Genomic DNA, 26,426 nt, shown 5'->3' with positions numbered 1-26,426 from the left:
TCCTAAAGTCTATACTGAGGATTGTTTATTTTGCTCATAATCTTTTTTCATTTGAAGGAGCCAGTAGTATTATATACTTCCTCTTTAATCTTATGTTAATTCTTTTCATGAAATAATTTTTTTTATTTTTCATCATCTTTCTTCAGATAATTCTCAATATGTTTTAATAACTGGGCAAACATTTTTTTGTTTGACCAATTATTTATTGACCATCCCTTGGAGTTGTTTATTTTATACGAAGTAACACTGGATTTCTATCTGACAAAACTATCTGACAAAATATTTTCATTTTTAATTTCTCTACCCTTTTCCTGTAAGTAAAAAAAAAAAAATCAGTATAGTATGAATGTAAAGCAGTACAAAAAGAACAAAAATCATGTTTATTTAAGTTCTTTACCCTCTTAGCACTTTCCATTCCCATTTCTGAAGTTATTTTCCAATGACTGTTATTCATTATTTGCACATCTCAATAAACATGTAAAACTCAATTACTTCCCTTCTTGTTCCATAAAGCTTCCAAATTCAAAAGTGAGAATTTTTTCCTAATCTATTATTAGGCACACAAGTGTTAAATATTGTTATAAATTTCTCTTTCCAATTTCTGGTTACTGTTTTCCTCTTCCAGTTTTCCTCAATGGAGTTTTAATGTGAAAAATGTGTATATTAATATACAAATGCCACTACATTATTTTTATTTGTGTGAGATGTGATGAATGTGTGACCTACTCATTCTTTTCTAATGTGTTATATTAGGTATAAATTTATTTCTCGTGGAAAAACAACTCAGAATGTTAATTCGCTGAAAGCATAAGTTGTTATTGAAAATTCTAAGATCCCTTTCAAGTTTAATGTATTTCAAGTTTAATATTATAGTGAGTTTTTTTTAAAGTGTCTACCAATGACACTTGAAAATCCAACAGCAATATTCTGGTTTCACTGATGTTTGAATAATGGATCACAAATCAAATTATTTACTTAATAAGAGAAAATAAAATGAGTTCATTAATTTTCTTTACTATTCCTTCTTACTGAAAACATCTTTCATTGTTTACTAATTCTAGGTCCTTGACCTAATATTGAAAATAAAGTCCATGTTACTAATTTTAGCAACAATGCTGTCTATTTACTAAAACTCAACCTCACTGGTAAAATTTCAGAAATATTAATGTTTGTTGTGGGTTGAATTGTGTTCCCCCCAAAAAAAGATATGTTGAAGTCTTATCCCCCAATAACACAGAATGTGACCTTATTTGGAAATAGGGTTTTTGCAGATGTAATCAAGTGAAGATAAGACCATCAAGATGTACTCTAATCCAATATGATGTGTTTTTATTTATAAAAAAAGAAAATAAAAGTTTGAACATAAACTTATACAGAGGAAATCTATGCAAAGAGATACAGGGAAAATGCCATGTGAATATTGGAGTTATGCTGTCAAAATCCAAGGACCATCTGGGGCCACCAGAAGCTGGAAGAGGCAAAAAAGAATCCCTTCCCTCACAGGTTACAGAGCATGCCTGATCCTGCTGACATGTTGATTTTGGACTTCCACCCTCAATAACCATTGAGGTTACATTAATGTGAATACATTTTTGTTGTTCTAAAGCACCTAGTTTTTGGTAGTTCCTTATGGCAGCCCTACAACTAATGAAAGGCTAACATCTGCTATAATTCACCAGATATACACTGCAAGGGCTCTGACTACATAAGTATAGCTTTGAAGGATTTATTTTTTAAATGAACCATTGCTTCACCACCATGAATCTTTATCATCATTGTGTATTTGTGTAATATAATAAAGGAAAACTTTCTTGGGGACTTCTACGTGTCCAATAAAAATAGTATATTAGTGTCTGATATCATAAGTGCTTTCCTTGTCTTAATTAACTTCATCTACCCAATTATGCTTTGGAATAGTGACTAGTACCATTATAATCCCTACTTTGAGGCACAGAGAAATAAGGCTACTTTCCCAAATCATGCCCCTAGTAAGTGGGGAAATCATTTCAAAGCCTAGCCAGATGTCCCATTCTCAATCGCCACATGAGGTGATTTTCAACCAATCTATCCCCTTTGACTTCACATTTTGCCAATTAATCTCTCATTATGTCAACCTTCTAGAACACAGCTGTGGTAACTTCATTCAAATTTCACTCAAAACTCAACTATTTTATCATTGTCTACAACGTGACTGCCACACTCTTCAGGATGGCACATGTCATTTGTAGGGCCCCACAACATGTCATAAACCTACATTTGAAAGCACATTTCTAGTCACGTATGTATATAGACATGAAAAGAAAGGAAATTGCGTGAGTGAAGTTAGAGAATAATGAGGGACTACAGAAATGTCAGGACTTAGTTTCAGTGCAGGAAACACAGATGACAATGAGGTCAGGACAGACAAGCATACAAATCTAGACCTGAGCCCTACTCATTTGTCTAGTATCTTAATCTCTTTCTCCTCTCACTTTTTCACAGCAGTCCCAACACATATCTTTGCAATTTTAAAATAACCACATTTGCTCTCACCTCCTGCCATTTGTATTTTCTGTTTTTCATTCCTGTGCCCTCTTTCTTCCTAACATAATCCTCCTTTTCCACCTCCACCACCACCCCCACTAGCACCATTTTCATGGATAATTCTACCAGAAGTCAATGATTCTGCTTACTTACCTCTTGTCCTGATAAGCCTTTGCTGATTTGTCTTCTACTCACCTGGACAGCCTGGATTATATGCCCCACCTGTGTGCACTTCTCCACCCTTAGCATTTCCCACCTCTTTGTAATGGTCAGTTGACTTGCCTGTGTCTTCATTCTAAAACTTTGAGAACAGGAACTGTATCACTTTAGTCTTTGACTCCCCAGAGCACACACAATGATCAGAATATAGCAGCAGCTTAATGTATGTTTGATGAATGAATGAGTGCATGAATGATTGGATGAATGAATAAATTGACAAATGCTGAAAACTAGAAAACCCTGGGAGTACATGATGAGGAACAAGCAGAGAAAAATGCCAGACCTGTGAAAAGACCCAAAAACCACTGCTGTGCTGCTGAAACTCTGGAACCAATAATGATGCAAACTGAAGTGTGTTCAGGAACCCAAAAGCAGAAAAAAGATCACATGGCTGGAAACAAAGGACTGGATATATTGCGCAGGCCAAGCATGTTTTTATCCCAACAGACCAACTGGGAGGAAAGATAAGAAAATCAAGTGAGAAGAATGGATCATAATAGAGCTAGAACCTATGTAGACAGCAAGAAAGAAGGAAAATACAGATAGTAAAGATCTGGTGGTGCAAAAGGTGATTTTATACATAATTAATTTGAAATAAAAAATTATCACATCAAAATATTACTCAAATCTTTGCTTAGGAAAGTTTTCAGGAGATAGGGATCCTATTAAGAGCAAGGGAATGAACAGATATAAAAGCAGATGCAGCAACAATTTTATAAAACATGAATGACTACAAAATAGATACTTGATTTACATTCTAAAATTTTATAGAATTCTTATTAAAGCAGAAATCAACTCTTGTATGACTAGTCAGGCCCATAAGCTCCATGAGGGCAGGTCTTTAACTGACTGTTTTATCTGTAGTATAGCACCTTAGTTACAGAAAAGGATCTGAGATAATATTAATAGAAATGGTGGATCATTCACTCACATCCCATACCAGCTTCTCTTCACTGTTTCCCTTTTTGGTGGATGAATTTTCCCATTCATCCACTTAGCCAGACAAGAAACTATGAATTATGATTGACTTACTCTCTCTCATCCACTCCCCCCAACACACTTATCAATAAACAACTCTTGCTGATGCTATTAGAATTCAGTTTTGTGAATCTATGCACTCTTTTCCTCAGTAACACATTCTTGTTCATCTGCACTTCTGCTAAATCCTTCTAACTATTCCCTCTGCTTCAACTCTCCAAATTAGACCATAATAATAATTTGTGTGTCAAATTATGTCCCTCAAAAAGATATGTTTAAGTCCTGACTCCCACTACCTTTGAGTGTGATCTTATTTGAAAATAACCAAGTTAATATGAGGCTATACTAGATTAGAGTAGACCCTAACTCAATGACTGATATTCTTAGAAAAAGTGGGAAATTTAAGATGTAGAGATCAACAGTGAGAATGTCATGTGGTGATGGAGGCAGAAATTGGCTTTACAGATGAATCAAGGGACAACTAACGGTTGCCAGCAATCATCAGAAACTAGGAAGAGGCAAGGAACCATCCTCACCTAGAGCCTTCAGAGAGAGCAGGGCTCTACCTGTCATCATGTTGATTTCAGCCTTCTGATCTCCAAAACTGTGAGAAGACAGTTCAGTTACCGTAAGTCCCCCAGTTTGTAGTTATCTGGTAAGGCAGCCCTAGGAAAGCAAAAGAATATGCAAAAGTAAAATTCAATCAAAGTACTCTGTTGTTTAACATCTTCTTTAACAATTTTAGTACAGAGTAAAAATTATTTTATAAAGCCTACAAAACCTTCATGTGATCTGAATCCTACCTAACTCTGGATTAACCTCTTAACAAGTTCACATTCCCTGTCTGGCACACTTTAGAGGTACAGGACTGTACTTTCCTCCAATTTGCCTCGGCTTCCAGGCCTCGTCCATGCTGCTCTCTCTGCCGCCATCCTTTCTCCCTCTCACCACATTATTATGACTACCTTTAATATTTCCTTATCTCACAGGGAAGGCCTCTTGAGATGTCTAGACTAGTTTAGGCTCCCCTGCTTTGTAACAGTACAATACAAACTTAATTCTAAGTAGTGGATTAATTTCCTTTTCTTCTTTCCTAAACTTTAATTTCCTCAGGAGGAAGGGTAACATCTTTCCTGTGTATTCTACTATATTTTCTATATACAGCATAAAGCTTTGCATATTACTATGATTACCTTTTTACCACCATCCAATCGTTACTTCTACTAATAAAGAACTAACAATTATTGAGCATTTATTTGTACCTGGAACTTTGCAAATGATTGGAAAAAAAATCCACTACATAATTTAATCCTCTTATGTAGTAGTGATCAGATAAGAATCACCATTATTTCTAAACTATAGCTGAAAAAAGTGAATTTTGGCATGGTTGAATTATTGAGACAAGGTCAAACTGCTCTGAAGTGATAGAATGAAATCTCATCCTAGTTGCTTCCGAATTCAAAAGGCCATATTCTTAATGATTTGCTTAATAAATATTTGTTGATATTCCAACAGAGAACGAAGGACAAATAAAGGCCAGGTGTTGAAATCAACACAACTGTGTTTGAAGAAAAATGAGACAGAGATTTAAATTTTAGTGATAAAATGAAAAAGGAGATATGTTGTACATAAAGGCCAAACAAAGAAACAAATTGGAGGATCATTGAGACTCTATCATTAGGTAGAAAGTGGTTTCTAGAAGCAAATAATTTGGAGATTTTTTTCATCCAAAGATGTTAGTCAATAAAAACACCATTGAATTAAAAGAAAGTAAATTGATTCAGCCCATCAAATATATAGCATTCTATGGAAATTTAAAAAAAAATTTATTTGGGGATGCATAAGGATGGGATGTAGTGCTACGACATATATGTGTGTTGAAATTTTGTGATATATTAATAGTTGCTTAAATTTGGTGATCGCCATTGGCTAAATTTCTGCAAACAAATAATGTGAAATGTGCCAGGAATAAAGAATTCACTTCAATTTATATATTTTAAACCCTTTAGAAAGATTTCCAAGAAAATGTCCATTTTACAAAGTCACAGGAAAAAATTCATGTAACATATTCCCCATTTCTTTTTACACAATATTCATACTGCTTTGGGCAATGAAAGGTAATGAAAGGGAATTAGTATACAAAATATCTTTCTGGATACACTTTTTAAAAATAATTTGAAGTGAGATGCTCCCCAATCTCACTGCCTAAATGCTGATAATATATTTAAAGAGTATGTGTTGGGTAGATGGCCAAATTCCCAGCCAAGTCAGAGAGTGCATATGACCCACTCAAACTTTGATAGGAGGAAGGAATAGCTTCTGATAACCCTTGAAGTGATGAGTGAAAGCCACAATAACTTCAAATTTACAACTGAGACTTTGTAATTGAGAGTTGATTTTATGGCATAAAGAAAAAAGAAATCTGACTTGCAGCAGAGTTTTAAAGTTATGCTTTCAGCCATTTTGGTTCTGAGTATGTGTAAGTACTAATGTCCCTCAGAAAATAAAGAAATAATAGAATTGAAGGATAATAGAATTATAGATGTAGATATCTTGCAAGCCTGAAATTCTAGAGAAGGGCCACAACCAAAGAAAACACCTAGAGTTTTTTAGTTAACAAATGTTCACATGCATCATAGAAATGTATCCCATTCTTCAAGTGAGTGAGGGAAAAGCATACACAATGGAAGACTTGATTCAACTTTGGGTAAACTGTCAGTTAAAGTCTAATTAAAGGAGGAAGAAAAGCAAATTTAGACGATAAAGAAGTAAAGCATAAACTAAATAAAAGAAATTTAAAGATAAAATGATCACCAATAAAAAATATTAAAAAGCCATCAGGAACAAATGAAAACAAAGAAACAGGTCTGGGATTTAGTAAAACATTGGTATTTTGGGGGAAAGTAGTTTTGAGATATTGGTGGGTCTTAAAACCACCAAGTAGTGGTTGAGCAGGAAATGACTAGGGAGAAACTGGAAGGAATGGCTGTAGACAACATGTTTTGGAATGTTAGCATAAAAATGGTATCTTAACCTGTAAATAAGTAGGATTGATTTAGTTGATGTTTCCTCAGTAGGTGTCCTCATATACACCCTAGAAGGTCTACACAGACAAAGGGAACACATACTGGATGGGAAATGTGTGCAAATAATTATGCCAGGATCTTTGAAGAAAAGAAAGTTGTATAGGATACTGGTCCCAAATTCTTGCAAAGCACTTAGTAAATCAAATAATGGTATAAAGGCATACATTTAAGAAAGAGATAAATATATAATCAAAACACCACATTGTAGCCCATATATATACACATATATATACACATACATACACAATTATTTGCCAATTAAAACGTAAGTAAATTTATTTTTAAATGAATTAAATATAAACATAAATAAAATGCAGGAAATTGTTTTTAAGTTACAGGATAGTGACTATCTGATAGAGATGTGATGATGAACTCAGTAACTACTCAAACATCATTGGCTGGTGCAGCTTTAAAAGGCCTCATGGTACAAAATGAATCTTACCTTAGACTGATGAAGTAGCTAAGATGTGAAAAGAAAAGAGGAAAAAAAGTCATCCCCAAAAGTTGTGAGTAAAGGCGAGAAACTAAGAAATACAGAAAATATGGGGAATGGTGGGGCATGTTATACTATTTAGTGGAAATAAAAGACTAATAGGAATCATCTTACAATCAGATTAGGAGAACATACTACTAGAAAGACAGAAACTACTTTCAGAAGGAATAATTATGAACAACTGAAGAAAAGCTAGAGAGGTTATAAATAGATTGGAAGGGGCCATGTTTGGCCTTTGATTAAACTGAGATGTGTTTGAAATGGTGATGTGATGAGATAGAAAATCTTACTAGAGATCATGCATCTTCTGTGCCTTGCAGAAAACATCTCTGGATGGTTTAACTAAAGAGAAACTAGAGTGCTGGTACTCAAACATCACTATACTTAAGAATCTCTCGGGATTCTTGCTAATATGCAGATTCTGGGACCCAACCACAGAAATTTTGACTGAGTAGACAAGGGTGCCCAAGAATTTTCATTTTTAAGAGGATCCTAGCTAATTATTCCCCAGGTGATACAGACAGTCTCCTTCCCACACTTTGGAAATAACTAAAATAGAAATTTCAGAGAAAATTTTAAAAATAATCATAAAAGACTCATTTTAAAAGATGGAAATTAATTCCAATGAGAAAGATTAAAAGTTAACTTTATAGCAAAGAAGGCAAGAGGATGATTCAATAAGCCTCTCCAAGTGTATTAAGTGTATATATAGGAGGATAGCTGAGCAATTTTTCTCCATTTGTATTGTTGTCTACACAAGAGGAAATTGACTAGAATTAAAGTAAAAACTCATTTACAAGGAAAGATTTCTTGGATTAAATAATGAATATATTCTAGAACTGTCATGAAGGGCATTTGGAGAATCTGCATTCTTCTTTTGTTTTGTCTTGCTTAATAATAACTTTTAAAAAATCTATCAATGCTGGCTGTTTTGGGGCGTGTCCCTTCACCAATATTAGAAATAGGGTCATTGACCATGGGATATTTTGAAGTCTCTTCCAACTCCATGATAGCAACATTTAATAAGGATATATTGCTCTTTGAGGAGGCTATGCAAGAGTCATTAACTGTGACTAATAAGCTATCCTCAAGATGTGCCAGAGCAGCCTCATTAATCACATCAAATGGCTGCTAAAGACACTGCATATATGAATGTATGTGTGTGAGAGTGTGTGCATGAGTGTGTGTGTTTGTATATAGTCATTTATTAAACTCCTTTGGAATTCCAGAATAAAGACAAAGACTTAATTGAAGCCTCTCCATTGTGATCATTTTTCCTTTTTTCCCCCAACTCGAAGAGACTGGTCCAGCATCCAGGCAGCTGTTCTCCCCAGCCTGCATTTGTAAATGCTAAGCAGTACAGAGCTGTTCAAGCAAACACAGGGTGGAATTCCACCTGGTTCTCTCTCCCCGCTACAAGAGAGAAGCAGTTTAGTTTCTGCAGCCCTCCCATGCTGTGACAAGCCATAAAAAAAAGACTGGCTAAAGTGACTACAGATGTTGTGTGAAATAGCCAGTATGTTTTCCACCTGTCTGTATTTGCCTAAGGGGTCAGGGACAATCAAATTAAAGCAATATGCAAGATGTGACAGATGTTTGTCCTATTGAGATAAATCTGAGCAAGTTGCAGAAAGGTGGAATAAATGTAATACATTAAACAAAACACAAAAACCACTTTAAAGGGTGTCCTGAGAATAACAACATTTCTAAATAAAGGCCCATTACTTTATGCCCTTCCCTTCTAATTAGACCCATAATTGGACACTTTACAGTACCTAGCGGAAGCATAATTAGTCATTCTTTTTATAGCAGTATAATTTGTTGGGAGTTAGATTGTTGAAATGGAAGAAGGGTCATTTTGGAGACTTTTTATCTTTTTTTCAGGCAACAAAATGCCCATTTTGTTGGAAGAACTTGGGTGAGTGTTTCTCCATCAAACTAATGTCCTCAGATCTATCTCATGTTTCTCTCAAAATAGAGGGAGAGCATCATCTGCTATCTGTGGGTCTAATGCCAGGTAATGAACTGTCCTTTCAATAACTTATTGACTGGAACGTTGCTAACATGTCAAGATCAGGCAAAGGGGAGTTAGATGTGACATTATGATTATATATGTCTTGAAACAAAACACTAATATGAGGCATTTTTCTTTTGTGTCAAACTGGCCAGAAGTCTCTGGTCAAATAGACAATATATATTCCTTGGCAAAGTTCCTTTTTGATTTTTATCTTTCTTTTCCTATTTCAAAATACTTTATACTCTGAAATCTCAGCAACTGCCCCTGAAAATTATTAGACTTAAAAAATATGAGCTGGCCAGCAAAAGTATAAAACCAATCAACCATTGGACATTAGCTCTTTTGAAGGTTGTAAAATCTTACAAGACATGATGAAATGGCATTCACTGCTTTTTGTAGAAAGAATAATCTGTTCCAATTCCAGTCATTTGTAAATACTTTCATGGATGTAATGGAGGATTGTGTGTTCTTGACTTTGAGGCAAAAGCTTATTATGATTACCAGAGTATATTGTTCCTTAATTTCATTGTCATAGTGACATGAGTCTGAACACAGCCAATCCACTGCTGGTCTCAGCGGCTGCCAGCTGCAAGTTGATTTAGACAGCAACCTACGTGGCAGTGGTGAAGGCCAATCGAAATTACATAAACCATTTTTCTTTCTCTACTGAGGTTTTCAAACTCTCAATCACAAGACAAGTCAAGCACAGAAGCTTAATTGAGATTGGATGACTGCTACTTGTTACAGCTTTCCTCCTTACTAATACTAAAGGAATACTTACTTTGGACTATGGACTTTTTGTTAGAGTCACCTAATGTAAGGTAGTATTTAAGCACTCTTCATGTTTAAGGGGTCTTTCCCAAAAGAACACCAATATTTTAGAAATTGACCTAATGGATCTATTATTTATCAACATATTTGGTGAGTGCTTGTTTCTGTCAGGCACTGTACTATAGCTAAACTTTCTTCTTGCTCAAATTCTGCCTGTTTCAGGGACTATAAAATTGGAATCATCTTATTACTGGTGATTAAAACATAGGGCTTTCCATTCTCTCTCTTATCCAATCCTTCCAGGACAGGGTATGCAAATCATTAGTGCTTCCCCCAAAGAAGAAAATGCACATGGAGGGCTCCGAGCTTCTCTTGGTATAGTGAAGAGCGTGAGCATTTTGGGAAGCAGGGTAAATGGCCCAAAATAAATAAAAACAACAACAAAACAGCATAAGGATGGAGATAGAAAATGAGGATGTCTCGGGCTAAAGAGATGCTGAGAGGAGCGATTGCTCCTTGTCCCATCAGCCACGTCTGTCAATCACATAGCATATAGGAAAATGTGCCTGCCAACACAAATGAAATGCATGGACTAATTTAATAAGCACTAATCAACTAACTCAGGTGGAAATTTCAGTTAGATTGTGCTGATGTGTATACATTGACAATAGGTTAATTTTTAGGGCAGCTCAGGCATTAGAAAGTTCGTTGATGAATAAAATTGACTGGTTTGTGTGTTTTGTGTGTGCTTCACGTTTGAAAGTACATCATAACCTCAAAACACATTTTGAAAAAATTGAAAAAGTATCTTTTTTTCTTAAAAGAACTGTTGTGATTTCTAAAATTATTTAATTCATATTAAGGAGGCTGTTTCACTCACCATTTGACCAAAACATATTTTTGTAATAATACTTTCCTATATATAAATTTTGTGTATTTTTTACCATACAATTGGATGGCTATCTACATCACTAATATTATATATATATATATATATATATATGCTGTATACACTATTAAGAGGAAGAATACTTAAAATTCAGTCCAGATATATAATGATAGCTGGAGTTTGGATGATTTGTGTGAAACTGTTATAGCCTACTAGAAGTCAATTTGTATACTATAAAATGCAGATAATTCACCATATCATGGAATTATAAAATTGTTTACCTCAAAAAGATCCTAAGAATTATTTTCAAAATTGCCATATATGCTCAATAAAAATTTATGGAATGAGATGATTTAAACATATCAAACAAAGAAGTTAGATATTCAGATGATCATATGAAATATAGAATTAAATTTAAATACAGTTGCCCTTGAATACAAATGTAATGATATATTTCTCATTATATAACTTGTTCCATTTATATCATCCTTGCTTGCCTCCCAACCCTCATCCTTATACTTTCAGACAAAACATAGGAACACATCAAAATATTCTTAAATGGAAAGGTTAGAATTTTTTTCAAATTAATAGTTATTTTTTTAATTATGAAAGAAATAATCCTTTTTTTTCCATTGGGTGGAGAGGGAAGACAGTAGATTTAAAATGAATTTCAAGCAAAATACATGAGAAACAAATAAAATTTATTTGTTGTTTGTAAATGAAGATGATAGCACTTACACACAGAAATAATACAAATAGGCCGGGCGCGGTGGCTCACGCCTGTAATCCTAGCTCTTGGGAGGCCGAGGCGGGCGGATTGCTCAAGGTCAGGAGTTCAAAACCAGCCTGAGCAAGAGCGAGACCCCGTCTCTACTATCAATAGAAAGAAATTAATTGGCCAACTGATATATATATAAAAAAAAAAAATTAGCCGGGCATGGTGGCGCATGCCTGTAGTCCCAGCTACTCGGGAGGCTGAGGCAGAAGGATCACTCGAGCCCAGGAGTTTGAGGTTGCTGTGAGCTAGGCTGATGCCACGGCACTCACTCTAGCCTGGACAACAAAGCGAGACTCTGTCTCAAAAAAAAAAAAAAAAAGAAATAATACAAATAAGTTGCACACAGCTTTATTTAACAAATCAGTGATATGTAGTATCAACTTAGATTCTTAAAGGCTAAGAGTTCCAAAACATGACTGTAACCTGATGGGTAAAATTTAAATATCTAAAGAAGATGAAACATATTCATTCTTGTTTGCTTCTGGTTGGTTTCTATAGATCAAAACATTTGTTTAAAAATTTAAATGTTCCTTCTATGCCGATTTTCTTAAGTGTTCGTATCATGAAAGGGTGTTGAATTTTGTCAAAAGCTTTTTCTGCATCTATTGAAAGAATCATGTGGTCTTTGTTTTTGCTTCTGTTTATGTGGTGAATTGCATTTATAGAATTACGTATGTTGAACCATCCCTGCATCCCTGGGATGAAGCCCACTTGGTCGTGGTGGATTATTTTTTTGATAAGTGTCTGGATTCAGTTAGCTAAGATATTGTTGAAAATTTTTGCATCTATATTCATTAGGGATATTGGTCTGTAGTTTTCTTTTTTTGTTGCATCCTTTCCTGGTTTTGGTATCAGAGTAATATTCGCTTCATAAAAGGTGTCAGAGAGGTTTCCGTTCTTCTCGATGTTGTGGAATAGTTTCTGCAAGATAGATACTAGTTCTTCTTTGTAAGTGTGGTAAAATTCGGGTGTGAAGCCATCTAGACCGGGACTTTTCTTTTTAGGGAGATTTTTAATTGCTGTTTCTATTTCAGCTGTTGAGATTGGTCTGTTCAGGGAATCTATTTCCTCCTGGTTGAGCCTAGGGAGGCTGTGTGTTTCTAGAAATTTGTCCATTTCCTCCACATTTTCCAGTTTGTGTGCATAAAGATTTTTGTAGTATTCATAAATTGTATCTTGTATCTCTTTGGGATCAGTTGTGATATATCCTTTTTTATTCCTGGTGGAGCTTATTAGAGATTTCTCTTTTCTGCTTTTCGTTAGCTTAGCCAATGGAGTGTCAATTTTGTTTATTTTTTCAAAGAACCAACTTTTTGTTTTATTAATCTCCTGAATAGCAAAATTCAACACCGTTTCATGATACGAACACTTAAGAAAATTGGCATAGAAGGGACATACCTAAAAATGATACAAGCCATATATGACAGACCCATAGCCAACATCATACTGAATGGGGAAAAATTGAAATCATTCCCACTTAAAACTGGAACCAGACAAGGCTGCCCACTATCTCCACTTCTGTTCAACATAGTGCTGGAAGTCTTGGCTACAGCAATCAGACAGGAAAATGGAATCAAAGGTATCCAAATAGGGGCAGAAGAGATCAAACTTTCACTGTTTGCTGATGATATGATATTGTATCTAGAAAACCCCAAGGATTCAACCAAGAAACTCCTGGAACTGATAAATGAATTTAGTAAAGTCTCAGGATACAAAATCAATACACAGAAATCAGAGGCATTCATATACGCCAACAACAATCTAATTGAGAACCAAATCAAAGACTCAATTCCCTTCACAATAGCAACAAAGAAATTAAAGTACCTAGGAATATACTTAACCAAGGATGTAAAAGACCTCTACAGGGAGAACTATGAAACACTGAGGAAGGAAATAGCAGAGGATGTAAACAGATGGAAATCCATACCATGCTCGTGGATCGGTAGACTCAATATCATCAAAATGTCTATACTACCCAAACTGATCTACAGATTCAATGCAATACCTATTAAAATCCCATCAGCATTCTTCACAGATATAGAAAAAATAATTTTACTCTTCGTATGGAACCAAAGAAGACTCCGAATATCAAGAGCAATTCTAGGCAACAAAAACAAAATGGGAGGCATTAATATGCCAGATATCAAACTATACTACAAAGCTGTAGTAATTAAATCAATATGGTATTGGCACAAAAATAGGAATATTGACCAGTGGAACGGATGTGAGAATCCTGATATAAAACCATCCTCATATAGCCATCTAATCTTTGACAAAGCAGACAAAAATATACGCTGGGGAAAAGAATCCCTTTTCAATAAATGATGCTGGGAAAACTGGATAGCCACCTGTAGAAGGCTAAAACAGGACCCACACCTTTCACCTCTCACAAAAAGCAACTCACGCTGGATAACAGACTTAAACCTAAGGTATGAAACTATTAGAACTCTAGAAGAAAAAGTTGGAAACACTCTCCTAGACATCGGCCTAGGCAAAGAGTTTATGAAGAAGTCCCCAAAGGCAATCACAGCAGCAACAAAAATAAATAAATGGGACATGATCAAACTACAAAGCTTCTGCACAGCCAAAGAAATAGTCATGAAAGTAAACAGACAAGCTACAGAATGGGAGAAAATTTTTGTATCCTATGCATCCGATAAGGGACTGATAACTAGAATATACTTAGAACTCACGAAAATCAGGAAGAAAAAAATCAAATAAACCCATTAAAAAGTGGGCAAAGGACTTGAACAGAAACTTTTCTAAAGAAGACAGAAGAATGGCCAACAAACATATGAAAAAAATGCTCAACATCTCTAATCATCAGGGAAATGCAAATCAAAACTACAATGAGATATCACTTAACCCCAGTGAGAATGGCCTTTATCAAAAAATCTCCAAACAATAAATGCTGGCGTGGTTGCGGAGAGAGAGGAACACTCCTACACTGCTGGTGGGACTGCAAACTAGTTCAACCTCTGTGGAAAGCAATATGGAGATATCTTAAAGTGATACAAGTGATTCTACCATTTGATCCAGCAATCCCATTGCTGGGCATCTACCCAAAAGATCCAATGACACTCTACAAAAAAGACACCTGCACTCGAATGTTTATAGCAGCACAATTCATAATTGCAAGGCTGTGGAAACAGTCCAAGTGTCCATCAATCCAAGAATGGATTAATAAAATGTGGTATATGTATACCATGGAGTACTATTCAGCTCTAAGAAACAATGGTGACATAGCACATCTTATATTTTCCTGGTTAGAGCTGGAACCCATACTATTAAGTGAAGTTTCCCAAGAATGGAAAAACAAGCACCACATATACTCACCAGCAAATTGGTATTAACTGAACAGTACCTAAGTGGTCACATAGGTACTACAGTAATAGGGTATTGGGCAGGTGGGAGGGGGGAGGGGGGCAGGTATATGCATACATTATGAGTGAGATGTGCACTATCTGGGGGATGGTCATGATGGAGACTCAGACTTTTGGGGGGAGGGGGGGAAATGGGCATTTATTGAAACCTTAAAATCTGTACCCCCATAATATGCCGAAATAAAAAAAAAATTTAAATGTTGTTGGTGCCCTATTTGCAATGTTCATTAGAGAAGGTATCTTAATGAATTGATCCCTAAGTGTAGTGTGCTAGGGTAGTACTTACCAGTTGAGAAGCAAGGTGCTTGAGGCCAGTGGCTCTCATCTTTAGCAGACCCAGAAATTAATTTTTGTTGCTAAATTTTGTTCTATAGAATAATTGGAAGTGAAATTTTTAGCTATTAGAAGTACTCTGCGCATATAATTAGCTCCACATCTGTTAATAAGAGTTCAAAATATTCTATGCCAAATATATTTTCAAAGGACAACTACATTTCCCATAATATATGTAACTTAGATTGGTGACTCATAGTATACCCATCAATAACATGCTTTTCTAAAATATTAAATAATGTTTGGTAATATTATGAATTTAACCAAGTAAAATCTTCCCATGATTATGAGGGGACTTCAAAGTTTGTGGAAAATGAAGTTAAAAGATACAAATTAAAAATGTAAACTTTATTTCTCATCATAAGCTCCATCAAGTTCAAGAAACTTTTGTAAGCAAAGATGTAAGTCATAATTTAGTCCATCCCTGAAAGAACTAAGGGTCCTTGGAATTTAACCATGTCAATGCAGTCTTTTTATATTATTAACTGAAGAAAAATGGGAGCCCTTATCAGACTTTTTAAGATTAGAAAACAAAAAGAAGTCTGAAGGAACCGAATCTGGACTGTAAGGGCGGTGCTTGATGATTTGAAACTTTCAAAATTGCTGTTATTTAACTAGAGGACTGAGTGAAAGCATTGTCGTGGGGGAGAAGGACTTCCTAGAGAAGATTTCCTGGGTATTCTTCTGCTAAAGCTTTGACTACCTTTCTCAAAACACTCTCATAATAAACATATGCTATTGTTCCTTGATTTTCCAAGGAACAAAATGCCTTGAGCATTCTAAAAAAAACTATTGCTACCATCTTTGCTTTTACTGGTCCATTTGTGCTTTGACTGGAAGACTTCTACCTCTTAGTAGCCATTGCTCTGATTGTGATTTATGATCAGAATTGTACTGGTAAAGCCAGTTTTTCATCTCTTGTTACAAATCTTTGAAGGGATGATTAAGGATCTCAAACCCACTTGTTTAAAACTTCCATTGAAAGCTCTGCTCTTGTCTGCAGCTAATCTGAGTGCACTGGTTTTGCCATCCATCAGGTGGGAAGTTTGCTCAACTTCAATGTTTTAGTCACAATTGTGTAAGCTGAACCAATTGAGATGTCTATAGTATTAGTTATTATAGCTGTTGTTAATTGTTGGTCCTCTTCAATTAGGGCACAAATAAGATGAATTTTTCTCGCAAATTGATGTGGATGGTCTGCAACCGCAGGCTCCATCTTTAACATCTACTCATCTCTTCTTGAAACAAGTTATCCATTTGTAAACTGCTAATTTGGGGAGGGGGAAATTTTCCCCATAAACTTTTCATAAAACAACAATGATTTCACCATTCTTCCATCTAAGTATCACCATAAATTTGACATTTTTTTTTAGTTTCAATTGTAGCAGAATTCATATTGGTCTGATAGGGGCTCTTTCAAACGTGTGTCTTACTTTCCTTACTGCCTCAAATTAGATCTTGTTCAGACGTGTTATCGCAAGTCAGTATCAATTTGTTTTGGTGCAAAAAGATACTGAAATCCATGGATAGTTGTTTTCAGAATATGCATTTTCCATGAAGTTTTTGAAGAACACTGGTATAACTAAATTCCCTATTCAGATTCTCTGCCCTCCAAGAAGACTTAGATAGCCTTGTTTTTTATGTTGCCTTCCTATAGGGGTACAAAGTTCCTGTTAGGAAAAATGGGAGATCAGTTCACATCTTTTAAATCTAATTGTTTTATATATTCCAGTTTCTGGTTAATATATTCTGATCTCTCAATTTAGTCCATGAAATTATTTCTTTTCTAATCTGAGCCAATTCTTGGAATATACAAATTTATGTTCCTATATATGAAAAGGAAGATAAGAACCAGATTCTGACCCAGATGAATCTACCAGGTTATGCCATCTTTGTCTAATCCATGTTTTCCTTCAAATGTCTACAATAGTAACTTAAAAAAAATGCAGTCACTTCCAATTTTAAGTACTAGAAATAGTTAAGAAGTTAAACTGCCAGAAGTAATATTTTTAAGTGAGTTTAATATATATTTATATAAACCAGTCTATTGATACAATTAGAAAAAGACTGTTCTTGCTAAAATAAGAGTCATTGTAGAGTTATATATTATTCATAATTTTATACTTGTTTTGGCTTTAAAATTTTATGTATTTCAAAATGAAAACTCTCCCAGGGAATTTTTTCTTTTTTAATACAGAAATAAGGTCTTTAGAGAAGCTGCAAATTGAATCAATTGCAGTGAGCACATTTGTTATAGCTTGGGAATATTTCCCTAAATGTCCTAAATGTGCAGTGGAGTGACCCAGGTGTCCACCAATTGTGGTGATAAAAATCTTGCTGTTATATTACTTCTAGGCAATTTGAAAATATATGAGAGCAAATAAAAATATCAATTAAAAAATATGTAAGACTGTTAGCCTAACAGACAAAACTGGCAGAGAAAAAATAATTTGCTGCCACAAAAGAAAATAATTGAATGCTTCAGATTTTAGTTGTCAGCACTCATATGAGGCTATATAATTGAAAGCATGAGTCTACAAAGCAGGGATGTAAGTGACAGTAAATAATTGCATATGAGCAATATAGCCAGTAACTCGAGGCTATGAACAGGAAAAAGTATGCCCTGGTTCATATTTTTTCATATTTAGGGGTTTTAAAAATTTTGTTAGCATAATTTTTGTGGCTAAAGATTCTAGATGTCTTTGTACTTGAATAGACGTAAGTTTCAGAAAATCTTTGAAATTTCTTGACAAGGTTTAAGAATCAGAAAAATAAATGTTGATGTTTTTCTAGTTATTAAGAGTGAAAAATATTCTTACAATAAGAATAAAAAAATTATTGCAAATTTTTATGATGCAATTTTATTTTTATGGTCCAAAGGAAGATAAAACTTATAACAGGTTTTGTGTTTCAGATCAGGCAGTTGGAGTGAATAAGTACATAGAATGGATACTCAAGGAAAACAGAAGTCTTGTCTGTCATGCTTATAGAAGGTACATAATAGGTACTTCATTGTTTTTAAAATTAACAATTAGAGCATGTGAAAACTTTACAACTAAATGCAGTGAATTATTTTAAATGCTTTTCTTGTGAAAGCACTCCAAAGTGTTATTATAGTCGAACATTAAAACCATTCTATTTGTTTGTTTTTTCTTTGGAAAACAGAAAAAAATATTTAGATTAAAACTTAAGTTAGATTTAAAAAAGCAAATTCTATATCATTCATATGATAACACTGTGAGTTTATTCAATGAACCCCTATTTTCATCTGCTCTATTCCATGACTTTACTAGAAACCCTACAAAGCTATGAATTCAACTGTTCAAAGTCTAACTTTCTAAACTTCCTTGCTGCTAGGAGTACCCATGTTCTCCCTGTTCTCACAGAGAAGTGTTAAGTAGAAGTCTGCTGAGTCCATCTTTTCCCTTTGGTGTTTTCTACTTTCCCTTGCCTGGAAAATGATGTGAGGTCTAAAAGTATAGTAGCTTTCTTGTGGCATGAAGCAATAGGATGTGTATTATCCCTGAGAAAGATCCTGAGTCCCTGTTGGCATAATTGAGAAATTGTGCCAGCCTTCGATTGAAGACTTTCAAATCTGTTCTTATGTTAGACAAATTATTGTGTATTTAAGCTGATATTTGTATGGCTTCTCTTACTTGCAATTGAACCCATACCTAAATGATAGGGATGAGTTTATATATCATTTTATCTTTCTTTTTTTTTCTTTTTTTTTTTTTTTTTTTGAGATAGAGTCTCACACTCTGTTGCCTGGGCTAGAGTGCCATGGTGTCAGCCTAGCTCACAGCAACCTCAAACACCTGAACTTAAAGGGAGTCCTACTGCCTCAGCTTCCTGAGTAGCTGGGACTATAGGCATGTGCCACTATGCCCGGCTAGTTTTTTGTTATATATATTTTTTAGTTGTCCAGCTAATTTCTTTTTCTTTCTTTCTTTCTTTCTTTCTTTCTTTCTTTCTTTCTTTCTTTCTTTCTTTCTTTCTTTCTTTCTTTCTTTCTTTCTTTCTTTCCTTCCTTCCTTCCTTCCTTCCTTCCTTCCTTCCTTCCTTCCTTCCTTCCTTCCTAATTACTTCTAGGCAATTTGAAAATATATGAGAGCAAATAAAAATATCAATTAAAAAATATGTAAGACTGTTAGCCTAACAGACAAAACTGGCAGAGAAAAAATAATTTGCTGCCACAAAAGAAAATAATTGAATGCTTCAGATTTTAGTTGTCAGCACTCATATGAGGCTATATAATTGAAAGCATGAGTCTACAAAGCAGAGATTGTAATGTAATATTTATTTGTAATGTAATATTTCCTTCCTTCCTTCCTTCCTTCCTTCCTTCCTTCCTTCCTTCCTTCCTTCCTTCCTTCCTTCCTTCCTTCCTTCCTTCCTTCCTTCCTTCCTTTCTCTCTCTCTCTCTCTCTCTCTCTCTCTCTCTCTCTCTCTCTTCTTTCTTTCTTTCTTTCTTTCTTTCTTTCTTTCTTTCTTTCTTTCTTTCTTTCTTTCTTTCTTTCTGTAGAGATGAGGTCTCACTTTTGGTCAGGCTGATCTAGAACTCCTAAGCTCAAACGATCCCCCTGCCTCGGCCTCCCAAAGTGTTAGGATTACAGGCGTAAGTCACCATGCCCAGCCCCATTTTATCTATTTTTAAGTCAGATATGTTTCTTGGTTTGGGGTTCCACAGAGTCAGTCTCTGAAAAGAGGATTCAAGGGCAGGTATTTTATTTCTAATGTGATATCAAAAAACATCAATGGAGAATGAAGACGTGAGACAGAGAAAAGAAGAAAGTTCATAAAGCGCCATTAGCCAAAAAGATGCAACATACATCTGAAGCTGAAAGGCACTGAAGAATGCTGAAAGACAGTATAAAATATGGCTCAAAGACACACGAAGAGGCAAAGAAGCTGGAAATTTGTTCAGCATCTTACCATTAATCAATTTTATTTTAAGCACTGTTTTCAGGACATTTACTCTCTAGCACTAATTGCTTCCTTCATACATTGAAGTAGCATGTTCCCATGGCCAGAAAAAAAATATATTGGCAGAGGGTTGCAGCTGGTTATGGTAAGCAGCCTTCAGAGTGAGAATATTAGCCAAGTACATATAAGCAAGGCACCACAGCATGTGATGGAGTCCACTATTTACACTACTCAAATGACTCATGCCCTAAGCTAAATACTCTTTATTCTTAACTCTGATTTTTTTAAATTGTAGCATATCTCAATTTCCAATAAAAAAGTATACAGTGGAAAACTTAAAAGAAAGGTTATAGTTTCACTGCTGCTGTTGGTACTGACTGTAGTTGACATTCATGAAATCCTTCTACCATTTACTCGAGATTCCACTCATCCTTGCTGCTTTTTGTCCATGGAGCAACTCAAACTTTTTCATTTTTGAAGCTATATAGTTCCTAAAATTGACTATCTACCAGTTATCACTGGTATCAGTTATCACTGATATCACTTTGTGTGGGTATGACCACACAAAGAAGTGTCCTCACTAATTTTCAGTTCCTGGCATAGTTTTTCCTATACCTATTACATAAGAGTAACCCTAACTCCTAATGCTAATAATGGAAAATTACTAAGACAGCCTAGTAATTTTCTTCCTTGCCTATTAATCTAGTAGCATGAGGAGACTAAAACTACCAGGTGACAGTAACAGATTTTGGGTTAGTGGAAATTTTACTATGCTGCCTGATAGAAGCCTACCTACCCCATTTCCAGAACAGAATGTCTTGTTCAGCAGAGCCTAAAATTGCAGACATGGAAAATACCAATTTCCAAAAGGGTAATTGGAAGTGATACAGAGACAGATCACTCCAACTTCCACCCCTGGGTTCCTGGCCCTGTGCCTTCTACCTATTTTAAAGCCCAATGTCCCAGTGCTTATCCCCAAGTCAGAACCTTAACTCTGCTCTATTAAGCAATACAAAATTCTATCTGACTGGCAGCTTTTGAAGGGCATAGTTTAGGTAAGATCAGTAAATCTCATGGGTACTCAAATGCCTGTTGTCATAACTCCTCTACCATAAAGTAAAGGCAACACCATATACCATCTCAAGGTAAATCCAATATTCTGTGAATCCTTGGACATTGGTGTTGATTGAAGTATTTCAGGCAGAAAAGTAAGCTCATACTGGGGGTACTTTACAATACCGATAAGAGTGAATTGTCTCTTCACTCAATACATACAGAGTCCAATGCAATCACCTTGCCACCAAAGGACTGTTTGATCACTAATGGATGGTGTTCGATTGAGGGCTTTCTATCGCTTTCAGTTATATCCTTGGGATTTCATGCTTCCCACCCCTGTAACGTTAGACTCTGATGGATTAGATATTCTGGCTTCCCTGAAGATCAGGAACTCCTGGTTGTTGATAGGACCTTACTGCCTGTTATAATAATTACATCTATATTTCTGATAGTGAAGTGCTGCTACACGGCTTCTAAAATTATTGATTACCCTCATTCTCATTGATACTAGGTAGCCCAGTCCTATTACAACATTCGCTAAAATTTAATAGCCCCTACTTCTTAACAACATTTATGTTTCCTTTGCTATCACATTCCCTTTCTCTTGAGGGAAAGGAGTACCCTTTGAGTTGCACCAGAGAACACAGTCAACTTGGTGACTCTCAAGTATTACATACATAGTAAAGCCATTTTAAGATATTCACATTGCCAAGACATCCAATCCCTTCTTTAATAATCCCCTCCAAGGAAGTTCTGGCAAATCTACTTTATTTACCGTGGGTAATCATTTTTTTTCCAAATGCTCAAGAGCCATTCCAAAGGAATATTAGGACCGTTTTTCAGAGTCTCTGCTAGTATCTTAATCCTGAATCTCAGGAGAGCGCCCTATAGCAATAAGCTCTCCCTTACCTTGCCTTATATTCCATGCCTCACTAATAGCACTTTTAACATTAAGTTTCAAACATGTTCTCCCAGTTTATACTGTACAAAAATTCTACAACTCATGTGGTAAATAACCCCCATCCTCCTAATATATCCACCAGAAAAATCTTCATTCCCAAGTTTCAGTGCCCATTCCTTCTCTAACGGGGCCTGACATTAGTGTCAGCACCTTGCCAGGGCTGTGAATTGAGCTTTTTTTGTCCTTCTATTAGCAGTTTGCCCTCATACCATGAGAGATCAAGGTCTTTGTAAGTGTGGTCACGTGTTTTTCTGGCTATCACAACCAGATCTTAGTTGAAAGCATGACTCAGGCCTGTCACTTATACTATAGGGTTTTTATTATAATCATCATCCATCAATCAATGCCATATCTCTATAATTACCATTGCCCTATATTTCCCAAGTGCTAGAGGTTTGGCCTGAACTCAAGCATCCTTTTCTCCTACTAACCTCTCTCAGTGAACCACAGGTGAGAGTCTTAGCATAAGAGAAGTGATAAATACATGCTTACCACTAGTAATAGGGTCCTTGTTGCTATCTGGCTGGTGACTAATACAATTCCAGAATCTTGTTTGAGGACTTGCTCCTATGACTATTTGTGGCTCCAATTCTCTTTGTTTGAATTCCACCAGAAGCAGCTGCTGAGACAAGGATTCAAGTGCAGGTACTTTATTTGAGAGATGATTCCAGGAAGCACCACCAGAAAAGTAGAACAAAATGACAGAAAAAGGAAGGAAGCCAATAAAAGCCAAGCCAGTTACCAATTTGGGCAAGTGGGCTCAATCCTATTAGGGCACTTGAGGGAGATGATATTATCCCATTCGAGGGGTGAGAAAGCTGAGCTACGTATCCACTGCCTCCCTCTGTCACTGGTTGGAGCATTAACTCTCTGGCCCTTTCAGCCTGCCTTGTGCATAGGGCAAGCCTGTTCCAACAGCTGGACTGGAAGCTCTCAAGCAGAGCGTCACAGTTGTGACTATGTTCACAGTAAGCAGTCTTCAGGATACAGATGTGTATAGAGAAAGGACATGAAGGAACATTGGTTACCTCTGCTCCAACTAAGATCATCTTTCCTTTCTCACAAGGCTGGGAAGGGTATGGTTATACAAGATAGAGAAATCTACCCCTGGCCATGTGCCTAGGCAAAATACACAACTGTATACATAGTGTGATGGAAAGTGCCTTAGAATTATATTCTCTAAATATATCATATACAACTCTCTCCTTTTCCTAGTGTTTGAAATGCCCCTGTTTTTTTTATTCCTTTGGCCTAGGCTATTAATAGACTTTGTTAAAAGGTAAATCATACCTCGAAAGTGGCATGCATTATAACAATAAAATATAATGCATAAAATAGGAAAATCATGGTACCGATATAACTACTAAACTGAAGGTATTAATAGAATTTGGCATTGCAACACAAAAATCAAAGTATTTCTTTAAAACCCAAACATCTGGAGATATTCTTAAGATAGTCCTTAGTGAAAAAATACGTTGATTTTAGACATAGATGCCAATCAGTCTGTTAAGTTAACTAACTGGTTATGTGACTCATTCCAACATAATAGCCCACAGCACATATTAAGCAGTTTATAATGCACTATTTCATATAATACTCAGCAATAGGTAATGACCAAGACTGTCTTCTCTGAAGGTCTTTTCTCTCGCCCTACCTTCCAATGTTCAAATCTATACTCAAATGTAAGATACTGTGGTATTATATTACTAAAAACATAATTTGGACTTTGGTAGGTTCAGTTTGTATCTTTCTTGAGAGGATAAGAATGAAAATATTCTCTGTCACGTGATATATTGGGTTTTTTGGAATTTTTTTTTTTTTTAGTTTCTTCTATTTTACGCCATTTTGCTTTGGTAATCTCTTTGTCTTACATCTTTTCTTGCAGTTATTACAATACAATAGTCCTGAGATTACCACTTTTTTTTTCCTTGAAGGATGTCTACTTTCAGAAAGCTTAAGAGACCACAGTGGGGAAGAGGGAAAGGAGGCGAGTAGTGTTCAGCATAGCAAGCTCTGCTCTAGACCATAGGGAGAAAAGTCTCTGTAGAGGACATTTGCCATTTTTGAGGCTGCCTGCATCATTCAGGGTCCCAGATAGAAACAGATGGCACACTTAAATTAAAATAATTTGAGAAGAATTTAATTAAGGGGCAATTTACAAAATTGAGGGTAGTGTATAAAAAAGTGTAGTGTATAAAAAAAAAAATGAGGGTAGTGTATAAAAAAGCCACAAGGGATGTTGCTATGTCTTATGCCATTACCACCCATAGGCTTGAAGGAGTGAAGGGCAGGAGCAGTTAGAGGATCCCAGTGACCCAGAAAGCTGAATGGAAAGGACCCCCTGCAGAAGCTAACACTTTAGTCAAAGGATACAGAGAGCCCATGGAGACCCTGCAGCGAAGGAGACGGGAGAATTAATACCCTGATCTCTCTCTCCTTCCCTACTGATCCTCCACCTATCCTCCTGGGCTTTCTGTTGGCTGACCTCAGCTGAGGTCAGACAATAAGGAGATGGGTAGTTGGATCCTGTACAAGTGTGAAACTCAGGTCACAGAGCAGGGTGCAAAAGGATGGAGGTGTGGATCTGAAAAAGCACTGGCACATTTCCAGCCCTCATTTGTATTTGGGAGAATCTACCACAGTAGTAATTTGATGAAATTTAGAGACTATCTTCCAGTAAAGAAGCTAAAATATTAGACATTTGCTCTCTCTCTGATTCCTGGAAGCTCTGCTTCGTCGTCAATCATTTTCCTCATGCCAGGGAAATACAGTGATTTTGAATTAATTCTGGCTGTCTAGGGGAAGAAGTCACAGTGGTGCCAGCAGCAGCCTCGATGGAGCAGCAGAGCCAGTGGCAGAATCCACTGTCCAGTGGTGGCAGCCTTGACTCTCTGTCAGGGTTCTTCTCTTTAGATGACCTTGCATCTGCTTCTAGCCCGTTAGTTTTTGTGAGTTTTTCTGAGTCTAGTTTTCCAGCCTTCCTGTCATCTCAGGGATGTGTGTGTGTTTCAAATAAATTGCCTGGCTGCTTAAATTCACCAGAGACCACTGTGGGTTTTAGAGTAAAAATTCTGATTAATGGGGAAAAAAGTGATATTGTGAATGGATTGCAGAGGTGACATTGGAATGCCTACCATGATACTCAAGGACTCCTGGGTCGTACCTGAGTGGTTTAACCCTAACCAAACTTAGTAAATAAGAAAGAGTCTGGAATTGCTCATCTTGTTTAATTAGAAAACAAACAAACCAAAAATCCATCTAGTATTCTGGGAGGAGAAACTCAATCACCAGCATGAAGCAGCACATCCACAATTCATATTTCACCTACAGTAATCTGGAACAAAGAGCCCATTGAAGGCATGGAGAAACTGAGCAACTGCTGTAGAACAGCACGCCAGGGATGAGGCGTGCAAGGACTGCAGGGTGAGCAGATGCTTCTCATGGCACTGAGTAGTTTTTAAAAAAAAAAAAAGCAAAAGAGGAGCAGCCCAAATCCCTAAATTCTTGGCTCCAGTAACAAACTGAAACGCAGGAAATTTCTACAATTAAGCTAAAGAATCATTCATCTTTTTCAGTGGCAGAGCTGAGATGGGGAGGCAAATGCACATTTAAGATTGCAGCTATGGTGTCAATTTCAAATCATAATCATCTCTTTCCCACACTTCCTAAACTCTACCTTCTTTCTTTCCAGCCTTTACCCTCTCTACAGGAGAAGTCTGAAAATGAGGTGTATCATTGAAAAACAGTAATGGTGGGAAGTATTAGTGTGCAGAGTGGGAAGCCCAGAGAGGGAGTCTCTGGAAGTTGAGGCATATGTAGCAACCAGCACTGGAACCAAAAGGGAAAGTGGAAAATTCCATTTTCAAGTAAAAGCAGGAGACAGTGGAGAGGGCCACTGATATTTATTTAGGAAAGTATTATGCATGAGTGAGGGATTTTCTAAAAAGGAATAAAAAAAAAATTGAAGCCTAAGAAGGTAAACTTTTTCTCACCAGTAGATTTTCTCTCTTAAT

Source organism: Microcebus murinus, chromosome 1, assembly GCF_040939455.1.
Source record: "Microcebus murinus isolate Inina chromosome 1, M.murinus_Inina_mat1.0, whole genome shotgun sequence".
Lineage (NCBI taxonomy): Eukaryota > Metazoa > Chordata > Mammalia > Primates > Cheirogaleidae > Microcebus > Microcebus murinus.
This window is presented reverse-complemented; position numbering follows the sequence as displayed.